Raw genomic sequence first — 21715 nt, forward strand, 5'->3', positions numbered from 1 at the left:
CGTACATTTCCTACAATACGAATCCAATCCCTTTTCCGATGACTTTCCATTACATTGGCGAGAGAAATAGAAAATTCTACGATGCATTAGGATTTTATATACGTTTTAGATCTTGTAAAAACGAAAACAACTGGAATTTAGAAAATAATTTAAAATTGAGGATTTTTAAAAAGTTGGACCTTTGACACCTACAGTGTCGTCTACGGAGATGGCTATAAATATTAGCTTGTCCGAAAAGTTTCTTTCGTTTTATAAGATGATAATAGATAATCAAAAACAATTTCTGTTTTATATTATTTTATTGAATTAAGTATGATCCATTTCGTTCTATTTCTATTATTACGTTTGTACATTCAATTCAATAAACTAATATAAAACAAAAAACATTGTGCATCTATTATTTCCTTATAAAACGAAAGAAACTTCTCGGACAACCTAATAGCTAGCAGGTAACTATAATTTACTTCGATTATATTATAGTTATCTATTTATAGTAAACTTAATTTCTCAGAAGATAAAGATATTCTCAGAATTATCTTTTTATTTGCAGCTATTCCAATTGGTAAACTTATTTATGACAAACCTAATTTCTTATATTCTAAATTTTTCTTTTTCTTTTATTTAATTTGTATTTTACAATTTGTCCAGCTGGACATTCGGTAAATTTGTCTAGTTTTATTGCTAATTAACATATGGACGTCTACCCCCAGCGGGATACCATCTTCCAGTTTGTCTATTTTATTTCTTTAGTGTTATATTCTAAATATTTCTTTCAGAAATATTTTTATAGTTCTTCATCCAATGGAACGATGATATTTTCTCTCCTATATTTGCATGAAAGTGCACACTAAGCTTACTTATGACAAACCTAATTTCTAGTTACCTATTTATAATGAACTTAGCTCCTCGGGAAGATGTTTATGGCACCTATCATACAGTAATTTTACCATATACGATATAAATAACTATACATAGCAATAAACTATACATACGTATACGTATGATGTATAAATAAGAAACAAAAAATAAGAACTCTCACACAGTCTCTGACACGCAATATATTTGCTGTCATTGTATAACAAAGTTTGCCCATCACTGTACTATATCACTGTACTGTATGTGCGCTTTGTTTCACTCTTTTGTTTCTTTTCTCTACTTTCTCCTATTTCCTTTGTTGTTTCTTTTTTATTCGCCGTTCCTTTTTCTTCACGTTTTTCGTTTTCCTTCTTTGGCGAAGTCAAAAGTCAAGGTGGAGACACTGGATGGAACGCGTTAATCCAGCATTGAAGGAAAATCAGGCTTACGGAACGAGTGGAGAACAATTAATTGGCCGGATATTTCATCGAAGAACGATCCGGTTCGATCGTTGAAAGGAAATTTCCTGTCAACCTGAACGACGTTAATTTTCAACGAGAATTAAACACGTTTGAGGTTCTTCGGCTGTTCAGCATCTTTCTATTTCCCGTAGCTGTAATTCTATCGTTTAATCGTTCAGTTTCTGTCAGAAGATTCTCGAGATCAGAGAAGATTCTCAAAATTGGAATTGACATAGTTAAAATTAGAATAGTAATCTATCATTCCTAATTTTTCGTTTAAAAATTATACGTTGTTATTTAAAAATCAGGAATAATTAAGATACGTGAAAAGATAATTAAAAGATACTGCAAGATTTTGATAATTTGAATTCACATATTTAACAAATATTTGCAAAATATTTAATAAACGTAAATTCCAAATATCAAAAAATAATCATATTCTAAAAATGGAAAGTCGATGAGAACATATCAATTTTATAGATACAATCGATTTCAAATTGATTCTTCCAAGTATCAACATCGTTTTGCATTTATATTCACCGGATTCTTTTGTTTAGAAATGGCTTCCGCACGTCTGAAAAATAAAAAAAGTTTCATATAAATTATCTGTTCATATAAAGCAGCTAGAAAAATTTATCGAATATCCAGACAAATTGTAAAATACAAATTAAATAATAAAAAGAAAAAAAATAAACATATAAAGTATATATTGTCTTACGGATTTGGTTTCGCAGTTCGATAGACGTATGTTGTGTTTCTCGATTCTTCTTGCCGAACTGTTTACAAACAAAACTTGATATCCTTCGCCCAGTATTGCAGTCGAATTTTACAAACGCTATCTCGTATCGTCAGTATCTATGTACGTACGAGTCAGGAGAACAGTGCGGATTGAAATTATTGAAATACGTCGCGTTGTGTGTGAATAGCGTGAATTATTCCAATATGCGTTATTCCAATGAAGAAATAGCAGAGATGCGCCTGATGTGTGGGCTTGGCCAGCCTGTATTGAAATCCAAGGGAACCATTTCGAACATCTGTCATGAAAGGTAGTGCATAAAGTTAATTAAAAATCCGCTATAACTCGAAAACAAAGTCAAACAGAACGTATGTTTATATCAGAGTTAGGTATTATCCTAATCATTTGAATAAATATTCATCTAAGATAATTTATTGCAATAAATTCATACTGGTCGAATATTTTTGTTATTATTATTATTATTATTATTATTATTATTATTATTATTTTGTGGAATAATTGTTTGTTATGACGTAACAATTTCCTATATTTATCCGAATAACAATGATCGTAGATTTTTCGATTAATAATACGAATAATCGTTTGTTTCCACTCAATTTCTTACGAGTATTGTGTGTACAGATATCGGTGCAATTTATGCTGTTAATTTACCAGGCGAATAATTCACCAACGAACAACAAATATTCTAATGTGCCATTTGGAAGAATAAATATCTGCGTATAATATTTATATATAATTTTATCCGAATAAGTTACGCGATTCAATTTTTAGTCGGACAAATTCTTATTCGGATAAATATTTGTTCGATTGGATATCTCTTCATCGGTTGGCGAATAAAGTTTCATTCTTTACCTCCGTTCGTTATTCGAGTGAAACTTTGTCCAACGCTGGTTTATACGAGCTTGGAATATTTCCTACTTATCCTGTGAGTCATCTACGATATACAGAGTGTCCCAGCATTCTTTTTTTTTATTATTACTTAATTTGTCCAGCTGGACATTCGGTAAATTTTTCTAGCTTAATTGCTAAATGACATGTGGATGTTTACCCCCAGTAGGATACCATCTTCGAGTTTGCCCTTTTTTATTTCTTTAATGAAGTCAGCGGGGTATTTTCTCTTTATAAGAGTTTTGCTCGCTTCCGCAGCCAGCTGCTTTGGATGTGTTGCCGTTCTTTCCTTGTATTTTTTTGCGTCCCTGTCGATTTCTTCTCTGACCGTTGGCATTTTTAAGTCTTCGCGTATATCCTCGTTTCTGACATATCATGGGACGTTGATTATAGTTCCGAGTATCTTCGATTGCAGCGCCTCTAGTTTATTTATGTGGCTCATTGCTGCTGTGCCTCATAGTGGTATTCCGTACGTGCAAATTGGTTTTATTATTGTTTCGTAAATTTTTAGTTTATTTCCATGCTGAGTTTAGAGTTTCTACTAGTTAGCCAGTATATTTGTCTTCTCTTTATCCGTATTTTGTTTATAATTGATCTAGTATGTTGCTTCCATGTAAGTTGTGTGGCTGAGTGAGTCCCAGCATTAATGGCGCAACTTGGGCGAGATGATCGTACGCGAGAAGATAAGTCGAAAATATGGAAAAAATGTTCGCTGCCGTAGGTTTACGAGCAATATCAAAGTACGTAAAATTTAATTCGGTGAGCTGTGTGTATGTGGTATGGGAGCCAGCATCTTCAACAATTTTTGCATTAACAAAGCAAATCTTAAAGAAGATGCTGGCTCCCATACCACATACACACAGCTCACCGAATTAAATTTTCGAACGGTAAAGTAATCCTCGCTTTTAATTGCGGAAGACTTGCGTTGTCTTGGGAATAAACTTCTCATTTTATAAGTAGGTTTCTAAATACTTAAATGGATAAAGTAAATAGATACAAGTTTGTGTCGAGATCCGCTGAACCACGACATAGTCAAGTGCACGCGTGCAAGAGAAAATGAAATGAAAGAAAGAAATTCAATGTCGATTTTCTCGAAAACAAAGCCTCGAACGAACAAAATTTATTCCATAGAAATTTCCGATTTATCTTCTCATGTACAGTCACCATCTTCAGCTTGACCGTCAATACTGAGACACCCTATATGTGAAACGTCCAAAAAATAAAAAGTTGTCGCGTTAAAGTTATCAAGTTAATATTTAATTGGTTGACGATTTTCGTCGTCTTTATCGTCTCTACTTCCCTTCAAATTCTCTACAGTTCTTCGCTTGTGCCATTTTCACACGTCATTTCACCGTTCGATGACCCGATGGTTTAACGAAACCGCGAACTTTAAACGTAACAGCAGAGGAAACGTTTTCGCAGTGGAAAGATTTGTAGATACAATGGCTGGTACGAATCTTCCTGGCAATTTTGGGCTTCGAAGCACGATCAACCGATAAAAGCATTTGCTCTGACGTTATCTTTCTTTTTTGTTTAATATCAGGTCGACGAAATACGATATTAGCACGCGGAAACCTCGCTTGAAATTCTAGCTGATATCCGATATTTATCAAATTGTTAGAACTTTGTTGTTTGACGTCACGACCTAATAATATATTCCGATAACTTTTTTCTGTCAGTTCAGAAACGTAAACCTGGCAAAAATGCACGAAACCTAAAAAAAAAAAAAAATACCTGTCGAAACTACGTTAGCGTCTCGAAGGGGCTTACGTAAATGTTAGAACAGTTGTTCTCTGGAAATGAACGCTGATTTTAGCAGATTTTTCTGCCGTTGAAAGGTTCCTCCAGCTAAATTCAGACCGATAATTCTTTAACGCAGCAACTTCGCACAATTTCCACGTATTTTAAACGTCTAGGTATTTTTGTTCTCGATAGGGGAAAGTTTTTTGGGGAAAAAGTTGGAACGAAATTCCCTTAGTCCTGCGACATTAATCACGTTATTTGTACTGCAAAGTTTACAGCTATTAATCTTTTCTCCAGACCCCGTCCGAACGTTTCTTAGTATATTTAACGACTTTAAACTTCCGATTCGCAACCGTCGTTCATTTTATTCTTTCACAAGCTCTATGACTAATTTTCTTTTTACTATTTAATTTATTTGTACTTTACAATTTGTCCAGTTGGACATTCGGTAAATAATATGACTAATTGACACGAATAACACATCGACATATAACCTAAAAAACTTAGAAGCTAGCAAGTCGAGTCTCGTTAATGTAATGAAGTATTAATTATGAAAATGAAATTCCGCAACCCTCTGCCACAATATTTTTTGTACGTCGTTTGTAGTAGAATATTTCCAAAAGTAATAATTTAAATACTTTGAAAATTGCGTTTATTTGTAATTTAGTATTTAATTGTAATTTGTGGAAAATTGAGTTTATCGTTCGAGACACTAACACATTGCTTATTATTAATATTATTATATGTACATGTACGATATTATTATTTTTCAATACTCCACATCTACAGTTACAGTTTCTTCTCTCAGATATGTTTCTATTTTTTCTTTTTTATTATTTAATTTATACTTTACAATTTATCCAGCTGGACATTTGGTAAACGTGTTTTTATTTTGACAATGTTTGTCTCAACGCAGTTACTTGCATGGAAGATTATTACACATTATCGCCATTATTATTATTATTATTATTAGACGAGTAAAAAGTAGCTCGTTTTACACATTAAACTACATCGTACACGGAGAAAAAACAAAGAACACAAAGACGCAAAGACGAAAAACCGAATATATTTAATTATCTGTTATATTAGGATAGTGTGCATTAACTAATTAAAAATAAAAAAAAAGAAATCTAAAAAAAACCATCGTGTTTCTTTATTAACGAAGCGGAAAAATAACGAGTCGCCAACGAGCGGAGAATGTAAAACTTCTAAAAAGCCTAGAAGCTAAAAATATTTCCTGAAACCAACCAGAGTGGCAGATCTACTCGTGGAAAGGTCAGACAGCAGAGATAAAATATTGCAGATGGAATCCGATTGCAACGGCGATTTCGATCGAAAGATCATCTTTCACGATGGACAAACGCGTTTTACGAGTGCCATTAGACGGATTATACGATGACGACGCTCTATAGATAAAGAAGGTTTGAAAACCGAAAAAAGGAAACAGTGTACGCGTTGCGCATACAACGGCTCCTCGAACTATTTGAACATTTACCACCGAGCGTTTTTACCACGTACGCTGTACGAAACTTATTGAAGTTTTCTGACCACCGTAACGAGATAGCATTATCGAGATTATGGTAGTCAAATTGGTATAAAACTGGGGTAGCTTACAAAGCAACGTAACTGACGCAACTGACGCAACTGAGCAAGGTACCTTAGTAATAAATAACAAATTATTGCTCAAATAATGAGAAAGATTGTCAGCGACAAAAAACCGGTTAATAGGTTATTGGTCGATAAGCGTCGGCGACAAAATGCCGATTAATAAACTATCGGTCGGTAAGAGTCAGCGACAAGAAACCGATTAATTGGCTATCGGTCGGTAAAATGTTAATACAGCTGGCAGTCGTCTTATATTTTATCGTTAGAGCTTCGCATTTTATGTCTATTTACCAAATGTCCAGTTGGACTAATTGTAAAGTACAAATTAAAAAATAAAAAAAAAAATTTAGTTTTTCTTTCGATTTATTCTGGTTCGTTTTTGAAGTTTCCGCGCTGCGAGAATATGTAAGTGGAAAAGCATAGAGTGTAAGGATACAAGTGGCACGTTCTAAGGTCAAGTTTAAGTTGTAGATTTTGAATGTAAATGTTAAGTACGAGAGACGCTGAGCTCGATGGTTGGAAAAGTAGATCGTAAGCATAAACTAAGGAGAAATGTAACTGGAAGACACAAGCCTTAACACAGACTGGCCAACATAGATAAAAGAATAGCGAATAATCGTTCAAATATTTTGATAATCTTTCGCCAAGTGCACGCTTCTAATAAATATATTGTGTCTTCTATATATGTATTTTCAGATACGTTCCAAATTTGATTTTATTTATTTTGTTTCGTTACTTAGTCGTGTTACTTTACATTACATGGCTTAGTTGCCAACCCAATAATAACAGGCACGTTTATCAACCACAAAGACATATTCACGTTGACGTATTCCAACTTGACGTAACTTGAATTCCCAGTTACGTCAAGAAGCAAACACTTAAAAGCAGAGAAACCCTGCTCCATCGAAACGTAAAAGGCGTAATAAAAATATGGGCAAGAAATAACGAAAGGGCTAAGGGAATGGGCTAAAGAAAACCGAGAGACAAATCCAATATGACGAAATAAAAAGTGTAAAGTAGAATGTAAGGCAGATAGAGACAAACGAAACTATGGGCAGCGTAGAATTTGAAAGGAACTACAAATGGAAATGGTGAAAAGCTATTAGCGAGGGGAAGATGTGACGATACAAAAAGACGGAACAAGCACTGGGAAGGAGAGGAGGAAAGGAAGTGCGAGGTTTGGGACCGGAAAGGACAGGAGAACCACGCTGCAGCTTATGCTTTCAGAATGCAAAAAACTGAAAAGATGAAAGTTGAGCGTGAAGGATATAGCCGATGGTAGAGACAGAGAAGATGTAGCAAAATGGTAATTAGATGTGGACGTCCTCGTCGCTTCTTAATCGCTATAAAGATATAACTAACGTTTTAGTCGAATTGCACCTTGAGCCTATCTTAAGGCTCGTGCACAGTAGCGTACTCGCTGCTAGGAATAAAGTTCGCTTTAAAATCGAGACAGAAGCCAAATATTCCTGGCATGGCGTTACTCCGATAAGAAGCAAATGTTTCAACAAGTTGATATCTGTTGGACGCTATTTGGAACAGTCACAACAGATAAGAAAGAGTTGGTCGTCGTGGCTTCGGTGAAAACGCAGCCTGAGGCTCTCGTAACGAGCGACGTTCGCCTACAGAACGAAGCAAATTAGCGAGCGATTTATTAAACGCAGCTGGTTTATCGAGAAAAGAACACGCATGGAACAAAGGGATGCCTGGAAGATTGATCGCTCGACGCTCGCGTTAATTATCATCGAGGCGTGATTAACGTTGCAGAGTAGCTCGGCGAGAGCACGTTAATGGGAAAATGAATTAATAAGCTGCCGGGGAGGACAAGAATCTCTCGGCGAACTCGCACAACCGCGTTAAGCGACTGCAAAGATACCCTAGTGGTCTCGTATAATCATAGTAATAATAATAATTTCCCTCTTCTTGTCATTTTATTATCTAAGGAGATATGGAAGGCCACATCGTCCAATTTTTTAACTTCGCACAGTGGTTCGCCAATGTTCCCAAAAACTCCACATCTTTTCTAAAATTTAGTTTTCTTAGTCGTCGAAGCCACTAAATATTGTTTATCGCTAAATCAATTTAGTTAGTTTTCTAGGAACATGGCTTGCGCAGATAATGCAGCGGGCTACAGATAGGCCAATTTTCGTAATTGTATAAATACCCATAGACCCATAGACATATTTATACTTAACCCTTGGCACTCGAGGACTTTTTAGGTCGAACGTAGCAGCTACTCCGGATGATTTAGCGTATACGTGACGTATACAGCTTACAGCTAGCGTAAAATGATTTTATATAGAAATTAACTTACAAAAACGTTATATTCTAATAATTTACCTATATTTACATCTTTGAAAATATCATTTTGTAATATTAATTTCTGTATTTTTTTTTGTATGATAATTTATAAAACATTCAGCAAGATACATTCTTCAATATAATTGATCTTATTTTTCAATAGTTCAAAATCAAGTTCATCTACATTTCAGCTAATTTTACAATTTTCACGAAAACCATTTTTCAAGGTTTTTAAATTATAATACTTTTGCCATGATCGTCGAATCCGAACTAACGTTGGTGACGTTGTCAGAACCATAGTTTCGCAGAGATATGACATTAAATATTTTATCTCCATTTTAAAGTCTAACACTTTATGCTCCCTAACAAACACAAAGAACTAAGGAATCAATTTACGAACCAATATTGTACTCTCATCAATTGGAGATCAATTGGTTCAATTGGAGATGTCGAAATGTAGCATAAACAGGGACTGTCGCCTCTCGCTCGCCACTGGAGTTGCAGCACGGAACGCCGTGATGACTGAGAGCGCCTCTCGAGTCCAAAGTGTTAATCATTTTTTGACGTTTCGTGTCAACAAATTCTTCATTGTGGAAAGAGGACAACATATACCCTGCTCCCTTGTCACACCATTTTATTATTAATAAAAGGCTTGAGGATGTACGATACTCGTCGTATGTACAATACGCGTTATGTATCTTACGCATAGCGACTATAGTCGTCCGTAGTACGTCAGTGGCATTTTACGCAGAGCGACTGTAGTCGTCCATAGTAGCGAAAGGATCAAAGGAGAGAGACGAATTAATCGGCAGTCGTTAACTAAGAGTCGAGTTGTGAGGAGTGGAAAGTTGAGTTGGCCAGTTGTTATGAATTGTAAACTATTATTTGGTTGGCAATTAAATGATTGCGGATTTTGTCATTAGGTGGTATTGACAAAATCCGCAATCACTTAATTGCCAACCTAATAATAGTTTACAACAATATTTAATTACTTTCGTAATCGATCATGAAAATGGTGTAAGTGAAGAAGCTAAGAAATACGATCGCCTATCCTCGGTCGCTCGGTCTATTTACGTTACAGTAATCCGAAACCATGTTTACAAGGTGGCAGAAATGTAGATTTCCTGTCGTTTAAACAGGATTCAGTGCACGCGTCAAACGCAGAGCTTCGAGTGTTTCGAAACGAAAAATATCAAAAATATTAGTCGTCCCAGAAGTTTCTTTCGTTTTATCAGGAAGCTATTGTCTACATTCGAAGTTAGTTAAAAGTTGCTTTTACATTTATCAAGGGCACAGTTTTTGGTCTCTTGTTCGTCTCTACGTTGTTACTGTTTTTCTCAATTTTCAACTATTTGTATATGGTTGTCTAAGATTAAACACGGAAATCAGATTAAACTGTTTCGTTTCAAGCGTATTTTATACACTCGCAATAATTTCTAAACGTCGAAATACTTACGCACGTATACACAGAAGAAACGTTTATTTTTATCGCTATGCGTTGCTTGCTACGTGTTTCTTGTTTCTCTTCGACGTTTACCGCTGCAAACGGAAACAGCAACAACAAGCAGCAAGTTTCGTTAGGGACAACAGAAACTTGGAAGGAACACTGGTGGAATATCGGACAACAGAAAGCAGCAGCTTCGAACGTGAAACATCAGTAGAAAGTTGCTCGCCGTTGCTTCAGTGAGGATGCGCCTTAACATTTTGACTGCCACGGTTTCTCCTGTGACGCCATGGTAGTCATTGGTGACCTTCTTACAATTGTAAAAATTCTATGAAAATTGACAGTTAGGACATTTTGAATATAACCGATAAGTAGAAGATACTTTGAAATAAAAAGTGCTTCATTGAACAATTAAACATTTTTATTAGAATATCAATAAAAAAAAGTGTTTACATCCATATCTTTGAGGGGTAATCTACGAATATTATCATAAACACAGCTTAGAAAATAATTGTAAATGCTGCTTTATAATCATATATATAATTTAAGTTAGAAGCGTGCACATGCCTTACTATTATAATACGTGTTTTTTTTCCTTTCTTTTTAACTTTTTTTTTAGCTGATACGGTAATATTGCCGAGACATTGAGAAAGAGGTAGAATGTTCGACACGGCGCGTATGATAATACGATAATGGGCTTTTAGGAGTTGCACGTGGATCAATATTATTAATGGTAAAGTAAATACGCGAATTAGCAGTTAATTGTACTCGTAGGATTACGGGGAAACCGCGCCTTAAAGTACATAGATTGGGGAAATAATTTGATGCAGTGACAATGTTGTCGTCATTGATTGCACGGGAAATACAGGAAATAGGTGTGCGATCGTTGTCGAAGGTTGTTATACAGTTTGCGCAGACGATGGCTCGATTGATCGATGGCTGCCACGGTTTTCAGGTATCCGATCGAAACGCAACATCGGTGACCTTTCCGCGGCACCGGATGCCGCGCGTATTCACCCTTTTCATCTCTTTGTGAGGCTCGCAGGAAATTTTCAATAGAGCCACATAATGCTTTATCGGCTCGATAGACTCGCAGGTATTTCTGGAATCCGTGGACAATTCTTTCTCCGTGGTTTAGACTCGTTTAACTCTTTCGTGATTAACCAATCGACTGCGGGATCTAGTTTTAGAAATCTGTCGTGCGATTAGGTCGTGGAGTGTGTGATATACGTATTGAGATGAGTGTAATTTTGTGTGCTAGACTAGATTAATTTACCAAATATCCAGCTGGATAAATTGTAAAGTATAAATTAAACAATAATAATAAAAAAAAGGCTAAATTAGCCGCGCAGTAGTGACACGCATATATAAGTATGAGTGTGTGCAAGTATGTGCGTGCGCAGCGTCTCGTAAAACAGATGAATGCGACTGTTCTGTTAGTAGTGTGGCGAAGAAGATGGTGAGACAGAAAGAGAGCTGAGACGCGTGCAATATGTATCTATGAATATCTTGTCAATCGCATATTAAATAAATCTGAAACTATTTTGATATCAATTCTAAGTATAATCTAAGTATTCCTATACATTTATTTCGGCGATTAAGATCCACAATTCTCAACAATATGTATACAAACGACGATGAGTATACTCGTCAGGCGTACTGAAACAAAGGTTTCGTTTGACGTGTATACTCGTCAAATGCGGTCAACGAATCTGATTAATGAAACGATACGTAAACGAAGGTAACTGTTAGACAGACTACTGGATTGTTATAATCTTTTGCCACGTCGCTGGCTTGCTACACAAACGCCGCGTAAAGAATCACTTACGCTGCATAGAAACGGAATTTTGTTTATGACGAAACTGTTGTTTCCTCGCTATATAAACACCTTCTTCGTAATTCCAATACTACATTGCTTTTTTCTAAATACGATAAGATCCAACACGCAAGATAAGAAGCGAAGGAAAACGAGCAAATGTTTTCGTAATGTTCAGGGTCTGTTGTTCTTTTTTTATTATTATTTGATTTCTACTTTACAATTTATCCAACTGAATATAAGGTCTGTTGTATTCGAGCACTTTCGAATTAATTTTTCACGCACTGTGCCGACATTGCGTCCCTCGTAAATTATTACGAGGTTTCTCGCTGGGAAATGTGCAAACACTCGCTCGCTTGTTGACAGTAGACAGCAGTTGTCGGTGAGAGCAGAGGAGAAACGGAGGGATGAAAGGGATGGAACGGAGTACCATGAGATTTCGCGATACGCACGCGGCTGGTTCTCTCGTTTCAGTTCTTTTACCTCCTTCTTCCACTTTTCACTCGTTTCCAGTCGCTTTATACGCCGATACGAGACACACGTACGTACACACGTGTCCCGTGTACAGACTCGTACATAAGTTACCAGACACTTGCTAATTTTAGACGTAACCTTTAATCATAGATTCCTTGTGTTACGAAAGCATGATTATGAGAATAACCGAACAGTGGTTGCAAAAAACGCTATAGGCTGAAGCCAGACACCACGAAATTTTTTTTTTATTATTTAATTTGTACTTTACAATTTGTCCAGCTGGATATTTGGTAAATTTTTCTAGCTTAACACTTTACCGACCGATAGCCTATTAATAGGTTTTTTGTCGTTGACGCTTACCGCAGATAGCCTATTAATCGGCTTTTTGTTGCCAACAATCTTTCTCATTATCTAAGCAGTAATTCGTTATTTAGCACTAAAGTACCTTGCTCAGTTGCATTGCTTTGTAAGCTCCCACAGTTTTATATCAATTTGAAAAACTTACTGTTCGCGATGCACGAAAAGAATGGTATTCGAGAGTCTAAACCGAAACAGAGCTGGCGCCAAGGAGAATCTGCGCCTGAGCTGCCGGTTGGACGTGCGTACGCTGTTGAATCGGTAGCGGTCGGTAAAGTATTAATTGCTAAATGACACGTGCATGGCTACCCGCAGTGGGATACCATCTTCGAGTTTGACTATTTTATTTCTTTGGTGAAGTCAGTGGGCTGTTTTCATTTTAGTCTTCTTTCTATGAGAGTTTTGCTCGCTTCAACAGCCAGCTGGTTTCGATCTGTTGTCGTTCTTTCCTTGTATTTTTCTGCGTACATGCCGATTCCACGAAAATTGGCCAATTTTGTTCTTCTATTGGAAAACGCTCTGTGTACCAATGAGAATACCGTAGAATTTTATAGCGTGGAATTTAAGCGTGAGCTCCCTTTCTATCGGTGGTAATAAACGATATTATCGATAATAATGCCAGAAGACGCAGATAAAGATACAAGTGCCGATAAACGTCAGTTGATTGTTTCTTCTTTATCGATGCCATTTGTCTAAACGAATGGAGCGTCGGATGTTCTTTGCAATTAAAAAAGTGACATGTACAGGATTTTTGAATGGATATACTTTTCTTTTCCGTGCAATTGGACTACATTAACCAGTTAACTGTTTCCGACGAGTATACTCGTCACGAAGAAATGGCGATATTTTGCGGTATGACGAGCCCTGTCGGTAATAACACTCAAAGATAAAACAGTCATTTCCCTACAACTTAATGTTATAGTATAACAGCCACGCATAGTCTGTATCTGACAAGTATACTCGTCATCGCTCACGTTTGCCCAGTTCCCAAAGTTTCCAAAGAGGTCGCAACAGCTAACTGGTTAATGCGTAAGTTTCCTGACTTCTTTACAACGTTTTTTACGACCACTTTACCATTATGATTAGAGACGTAATTACGATACTTGCAGATGTAATTAAAATATGGAAACTTGATACAGGCAATACTTCGCTATATCGGATCACTTAAAAAAGATACCGCCATAAATTGCAAACGTGATCATAATTTCGAGGAGAAGAATTTCAGAAAAATTTTACTATCGTAATCGATACGTAAATCTAAGCAAAACTGGAAGATCTCCAAAAATGTAGTCAAAGTATCCAGCAATATCCAGTGACAGTTTGGTTAAACAATATTTGGATAATTTACCATTTATCCGATATTGGTATGTGTATAGAACGCGTGATATATAGCAGTTGGGAAAATGAAATTTTCGCACGTGGAAGTGGCGTGAAAGGGGAACGTGGTAGGCCGGTGCACGGGAATTTACATTTTCGAGCTGAACGGAGAAACTGAATTCGCTCTCAGGTTAAAGGGTAGCGAGCCTGGTTTCTCGTAACGGTTGTTTGTTAGAGCGGAGAATGTCGATTTTCGATAAAACCGAACGACCGGCTATCTGTTTTCCCTGTCGAATATTTGCTACGCTTTCCACGTCGATAAGAAGAACATGCAGCTTTTCTCCGCTCCTTTTTACCTCTCTGACTCATCTCACTTCTCTAGCGATAGTGTTTCATTTCTTTCTGTAAATGAGCTTGACACGTGGCGCTAAGTATTTTCTGGTATTCTTCTTCCGTCGTGCTTGGTTCAGTTGATTTCGTTTTTAAAGGGCCAGTGGAAAGTTGCGTGAGAAATGCAGCGCTGGTAAATGTGTTAGTAGACTGGATCGACGATGCTAGTAGGCTGGCATTAATGTCAATGGTATTGACATCGTTCGTAGTATCATAGCTATGTCATTGGTAGGGCTGTCGACTAGAAAATTAAGAGCACCGATCGTATATACAGGGTGCGACCGAACAACGTGTACAAGCGGCTACCAGGTGATTTCTTATGAAAAAATAAGAACGAAATATAATATTGGGTTGGCAACTAAGTGATTGCGGATTTTGTCGTTAGGTGGTATCGACAAAAGCCGCAATCACTTAGTTGCCCGATAGATAAGAAAAGAATTAAATGTAATAAAAATTTTTCATTTGAGGCTTAGTTTACGAAAAAATCGAGTTTGAAAATTTATCAAGTATAGTGGAACACGATTGTATTCGGAATGATAGTGGAATATACATTGAAAAACCAAGGTAACTATAACACCGATAATCCACGAACGTCACTGACCACAAAATAGATTCAACACGTTTTTTCGCGGTCGCGTAACAATCGTCAACGGGTTAATCGATGACATCTATGGGCAAGGACGGACTAGTCGATTCGCGTGTGTTTAGAAGGACGTGCACGCAGCGTACAGGTCGGTGTACAATGCGGTAACAATAGTAACACTGTCAGCAACAGTAAAAGACAACAACTACCTCGTTACCTACGAAGGCGACTAACTATGAATACGATGAAGGCAAGTAACTATGAACAACTTGAAAGAATTTTACCCTCTAACCTGCTGATAACTATATTCAAGGCTCTGTAAATGCTCGAGCAAGATCCACATTGCACATGCAAATCGGTTTGCGTTAGGTTAGGTTAGGCTGAGATTCAACGCGACGTTTTCGCTATTGACTACGCTGTTTCTAAAGTTAAAGTAATTTGGATACTAGAGTGATATTCTAATCGTATTAAACAAGACGCCATGGATACGCGAATAACTTTTCGAACGATGTTGGATGCTAGTCGTGGTGTTTCTACAGACTTGTAAACTCGTAAGAGATATTCGAATATTCTTTAAAATTCGTCTGGATTATTTTTGGATTATTCGTTTGAATCATAGAATTTGTATTATAAATAAAAGGGAGCCACGGGTGAATGGCTTCTGGAAGGACGTTAGGTGCGAGTCAAGGTGTTTCTACAGACTTGCAAACTCGTAAGAGATATTCGAATATTCTTTAAAATTCGTCTGGATTATTTTTGGATTATTCGTTTGAATCATAGAATTTGTATTATAAATAAAAGGGAGCCACGGGTGAATGGCTTCTGGGATGAAGTTAGATGCCAGTCGTGGTGTTTCTGCAGGCTTGCAAACTTGTAACAGGTATTCGAATATTCTTTAAAATTCGTCTGGATTATTTTTGGATTATTCGTTTGAATCATAGAATTTGTATTATAAATAAAAGGGAGCCACGGGTGAATGGCTTCTGGGATGAAGTTAGATGCCAGTCGTGGTGTTTCTGCAGGCTTGCAAACTCGTAACAGGTATTCGAATATTCCTTAAAATTCGTCTGGATTATTTTGGGATTATTCGTTTGAATCATAGAATTTGTATTATAAATAAAAGGGAGCCACGAGTGAATGGCTTCTGGAACGACGTTAGATGCCAGTCGTGGTGTTTCTGCAGGCTTGCAAAATCGTAACAGGTATTCGAATATTCTTTAAAATTCGTCTGGATTATTTTTGGATTATTCGTTTGAATCATAGAAGTTGTATTATAAATAAGAGGGAGCCACGGGTGAATGGCTTCTGGGATGAAGTTAGATGCCAGTCGTGGTGTTTCTGCAGGCTTACAAACTCGTAACAGGTATTCGAATATTCTTTAAAATTCGTCTGGATTATTTTTGGATTATTCGTTTGAATCATAGAAGTTGTATTATAAATAAGAGGGAGCCACGGGTGAATGGCTTCTGGAAGGACGTTAGATGCCAGTCGTGGTGTTTCTGCAGGCTTGCAAACTCGTAAGAGATATTCGAATATTCTTTAAAATTCGTCTGGATTATTTTTGGATTATTCGTTTGAATCATAGAATTTGTATTATAAATAAAAGGGAGCCACGGGTGAATGGCTTCTGGGATGAAGTTAGATGCCAGTCGTGGTGTTTCTGCGGGCTTGCAAAATCGTAACAGGTATTCGAATGTTCTGTAGAATTCGTCTGGATTATTTTTGAATTATTCGTTTGAATCATAGAAGTTGTATTATAAATAAGAGGGAGCCACGGGTGAATGGCTTCTGGAAGGACGTTAGATGCCAGTCGTGGTGTTTCTGCAGGCTTGCAAACTCGTAAGAGATATTCGAATATTCTTTAAAATTCGTCTGGATTATTTTTGGATTATTCGTTTGAATCATAGAATTTGTATTATAAATAAAAGGGAGCCACGGGTGAATGGCTTCTGGGATGAAGTTAGATGCCAGTCGTGGTGTTTCTGCAGGCTTACAAACTCGTAACAGGTATTCGAATATTCTTTAAAATTCGTCTGGATTATTTTTGGATTATTCGTTTGAATCATAGAAGTTGTATTATAAATAAGAGGGAGCCACGGGTGAATGGCTTCTGGAAGGACGTTAGATGCCAGTCGTGGTGTTTCTGCAGGCTTGCAAACTCGTAAGAGATATTCGAATATTCTTTAAAATTCGTCTGGATTATTTTTGGATTATTCGTTTGAATCATAGAATTTGTATTATAAATAAAAGGGAGCCACGGGTGAATGGCTTCTGGGATGAAGTTAGATGCCAGTCGTGGTGTTTCTGCGGGCTTGCAAAATCGTAACAGGTATTCGAATGTTCTGTAGAATTCGTCTGGATTATTTTTGAATTATTCGTTTGAATCATAGAATTTGTATTATAAATAAGAGGGAGCCACGGGTGAATGGCTTCTGGAAGGACGTTAGATGCCAGTCGTGGTGTTTCTGCAGGCTTGCAAACTCGTAAGAGATATTCGAATATTCTTTAAAATTCGTCTGGATTATTTTTGGATTATTCGTTTGAATCATAGAATTTGTATTATAAATAAGAGGGAGCCACGGGTGAATGGCTTCTGGAAGGACGTTAGATGCCAGTCGTGGTGTTTCTGCAGGCTTGCAAACTCGTAAGAGATATTCGAATATTCTTTAAAATTCGTCTGGATTATTTTTGGATTATTCGTTTGAATCATAGAATTTGTATTATAAATAAGAGGGAGCCACGAGTGAATGGCTTCTGGAACGACGTTAGATGGGAGTCGTGGTGTTTCTGCAGGCTTGCAAACTCGTAACAGGTGTGGCAAGATCTTTTGGAATTTGTCGCGAGAAATAATGCACCGATAGGAGAGAGGTTGAAGAGAAGCGCGAAGAAAGGTGTTAAACCGCGGTCGCGACTAATTGCTACGCTGCTGCTCGAGTTGATGTAACGTTCGGATTAAAAGTTGTATCATCAACAAGCGGAAACCGCGAGCAAATAGCTTCTGGAACGATGTTCGACGCAATTTGTAGCGCTTGTACAGAATTCCCCAAGTATCCTAGAATTTGTTCAAGGAATTAATACACGGAGAGGGAGCGATGGCACGAAATAAATCGCAAAGTCGCGAAACGCCAGGTGCGTGACTATCGACTACACTGTTTTTAGAATTGGCGTAACTACGTTTGGATTACAGAGTTTTGCAATACCGTTTTCATCGGTATCCTACGACATTTTCCAATTTGCCCTGAAAATTAACGCACCGAAAGAAGATGGCTCCGTGGAACGAGACCAACGTGAAACTATCTTTTCTTTTTATTATTTAATTTGTACTTTGCAATTCGTCCAGCTGGACATTCGATAAATTTTTCTAGTTTCAACGTGAAACTATGAAACACCAATGAAAAAAATAAAAGAAGCGGGAAAGAAGAGAGGAAAAGGATGAACGCGAGCGGCTGATGAAAAGACAGAGAGACGATGGGAGTCGGTGAATGAGGATCGGGTGTTTCCGGCCGGTTTCGGCTCCGTTCGTTGGGTCATTGGGTCAAATCTTCGGTTACATGGGGGTAGAGCCATATACAGGGCAGACTGTACGCGTTCACAATGCAAACTTCAACCCTTAGCGGCGCGCGGCCGGCTCGTTATTCGATGCGCGACTATTTTTAGAATATACCGACCGCCCGGAGTTAGAGAAGCCGGAGTGGCCCGTGCCGCGACCAGGTCGAGCCCAAATAAAAGATGAATAACACAGGGTGCCCCGTGACCATCCTAACCTCTCTTTTCCTCACCTCAGCGCCCTTTTTTCTTTCTATCTTCTCTTTTCTTCGATTTTGTTTCTTCTTTCTTTTTTTTCTCTCTCTCTTCTTTTTTGATAACACCACTACGTGACATTTGACGGTCTGCCGGTATACTTTTATCGGTTTTAAGGGCTGGTGCAGACCTTTGCCGTGATTTTTGCCGATGTGTCCTTGCGGTGGATGCGTGGCGTCGTCTCTTTTTTAACACCACTTTCATTTTAGTCGCTAAGAAGCTAGAAAAATTGATCGAACGTCCAGCTGGACAAATTGTAAAGTAGAATTTAAATAAAAAAGAAACAGTTTACTCGCTAAGAAGCTTCGACCTCGTCGATCTTTCCGGAGATTTTCATTTAGCGTGTTTGAAAATGTGTCTCGTTGAGGAGGTATTTTTAATTAAGAAACGAACGATTGATGCGCGGATATATTAGTTGTTATTTGATTTATAACTGTAGCTTTATTTAATAGTTAAAAAGAGCAGGTTCCAATCTCACGGATTTTTCTAGAGAAGATTCTCATTGCGTTTAAAATACGTTTTACGAAGGGAGGTATTTTTAATTAAGAAACAAGCTATTGATATACAGATACTAAGCGTCATCCCCTTTTTAACAGTATTTTTATTTAGCAGTTAAAACGGCAAAGCTTCGATATCGTTCATTCTTCCAGAGAAGACTTTCATTTAACGTGTTTAAAATACGTTTTATGAAAGAAGCTATTTCTAATTAAAGAATAAACGATTAATACACAGATATTAGGCGAATATCGTGTTGCACGAATATCTTGTCATATTTTCATCTCGAATATTCGTCCCATACTCGTATCTCTCTTTCGAAAGAGGTTTAATCGAACGGACAGCATTTCACGAAACAACGATCGTCGCCACATACGTAACAATCGCGCATACAAATATACAAATATGAGCTGGCTGCTGAAGCGAGCAAAACTCTCATAGAAAGAAGAATAAAAAGGAAACACCCCACTGACCTCACTGAAGAAATAAAATAGTCAAACTGGAAGATGGTATCCCTCTGGGGTTAACCATCCACATGTTATTCAGCAATTATATTAGAAAAATTTACCAAATGTCTAGCTGGACAAATTGTAAAGCACAAATGAAATAAGAAAAAAAATAAAAAGAAGATAAAGAGAAAACACCTCACTAATTGGAAGATGGTATATCCCGCTGGGGTTAGCCATCCACATGTTATTCAGCAATTATATTAGAAGAATGTACCACATGTCCAGCTGGACAAATTGTAAAGTACAAATTAAATAAGAAAAAAAATAAATAAAAAGAAGATAAAGAGAAAACACCTCACTGACCTCACTGAAGAAATAGAATGGTCAAACTGGAAGATGATATATCCCGCTGGGGTTAGCCATCCACATGTTATTCAGCAATTATATTAGAAAAATGTACCAAATGTCCAGCTGGACAAATTTTAAAGTATAAATTAAATAAGAAAAAAAATAAAAAGAAGATAAAGATAAAACGCCTCACTGATTGGAAGATGGTATATCCCGCTGGGGTTAGCCATCCATATGTTATTCAGCAATTATATTAGAAAAATGTACCAAATGTCCAGCTGGACAAATTGTAAAGTATAAATTAAATAAGAAAAAAAAATAAAAAGAAGATAAAGATAAAACGCCTCACTGATTGGAAGATGGTATATCCCGCTGGGGTTAGACATCCATATGTTATTCAGCAATTATATTAGAAAAATGTACCAAATGTCCAGCTGGACAAATTGTAAAGTATAAATTAAATAAGAAAAAAAAATAAAAAGAAGATAAAGAGAAAACACCTCACTGACTTCACTGAAGAAATAAAATGGTCAAACTGGAAGATGGTATCCCTCTGGGGTTAACCATCCACATGTTATTCAGCAATTAGGTTAGAAAAATTTACCAAACGTCCAGCTGAACAAATTGTAAAGTACAAATTAAATAATAAAAATAAAAATATAGAAATACTCATATACGGGGAACAAAAATTCGTTCCAAGTATATGGAAAAGTGATATAATTTGCCTCAAAAATGTATCCAAGTTGAAACGCGACTAACGAAGAGAAGAATGCAAAATTCATTTTTTTCCCATTAATTTCACATACATACTATCCATTCATCTATTCATCAGTCTATCTATTCATCACGGGTTTTCAATTTATCGTTCTATCGCGCAAATTTTCGATCGTCTCGTTACAAAAGCAAACCGCGTGCCTGCAAATTTCTGTAAATTATTTATTGATTCGTCATCCAGCGTCAATTTTCATTGAGATTTTCGTATTATCATGCGTATTCGCCCATACAACGAAACATCGACGGAGTTATAAAATTCGAGCGATAAATAAAACTCTGTCATCTGCGTGGAACATAAGAAAAAGAAAGAAGAAGAAAATAACAAAAAAGGGGAGAAGCAGAAGTAGCGTAATTTCGTGGCAGCTACGAGACTCCGCATCGTTATTGAAGGGTTGTTAACCCTTGGGATGTCGATGGCAGCCGCTCGATTGGCTGTCGCCTCGATACGAAACTCGATCGAGGTCACACGCGAATGTTTATCGGTTGGTTCGATAGGGATGTTAACCTGCACCCTACCACAAAATTATGTCCATTATTTATAGGGATTTATAGGGATATTTTCGGAACGTTTCACGTGTCTGTTCCCCGTTTACGTACACGTGATATTTAAAGGCGGATTTATCGCTTACAAGAGGAACGTTTCTAGTCGACCGAGAGAAAGGATGTTCGTCGAGGATTCCCAAGTTCCAACGAAACGAGCGTGCTTCCATGCAAACTAAGAAGGCGAAGTCCAATAAAGAGGAAATTTACTGGGCCGAGAAAGGTGGAGGGAATGGAGAAGAAAAAAAGGAAACGTAGAAAGAGAAACAAGGGAAACGGGGAGGAAAAAGAGGGTGGAGAAGTTTAGGTAGACGGAG

The 21715-nt window shown here is 37.1% G+C and overlaps 1 protein-coding gene and 1 long non-coding RNA gene across 9 annotated transcripts in view; both read left to right on the forward strand.

Moving 5' to 3' along the window:
* The window catches only part of LOC126917692 (potassium voltage-gated channel protein eag), a 157913-nt gene that overhangs the window by 31089 nt on the left and 105109 nt on the right, over window positions 1–21715 (forward strand). The window lies entirely within an intron of this gene.
* On the forward strand, window positions 16090–20565 carry LOC126917728 (uncharacterized). The gene is made up of 2 exons (XR_007711046.1): window positions 16090–16193; window positions 17804–20565. It is a non-coding gene; the product is annotated as an uncharacterized LOC126917728 (long non-coding RNA).

This window comes from Bombus affinis, chromosome 6 (assembly GCF_024516045.1).
Source record: "Bombus affinis isolate iyBomAffi1 chromosome 6, iyBomAffi1.2, whole genome shotgun sequence".
Taxonomy (NCBI): Eukaryota; Metazoa; Arthropoda; class Insecta; order Hymenoptera; family Apidae; genus Bombus; species Bombus affinis.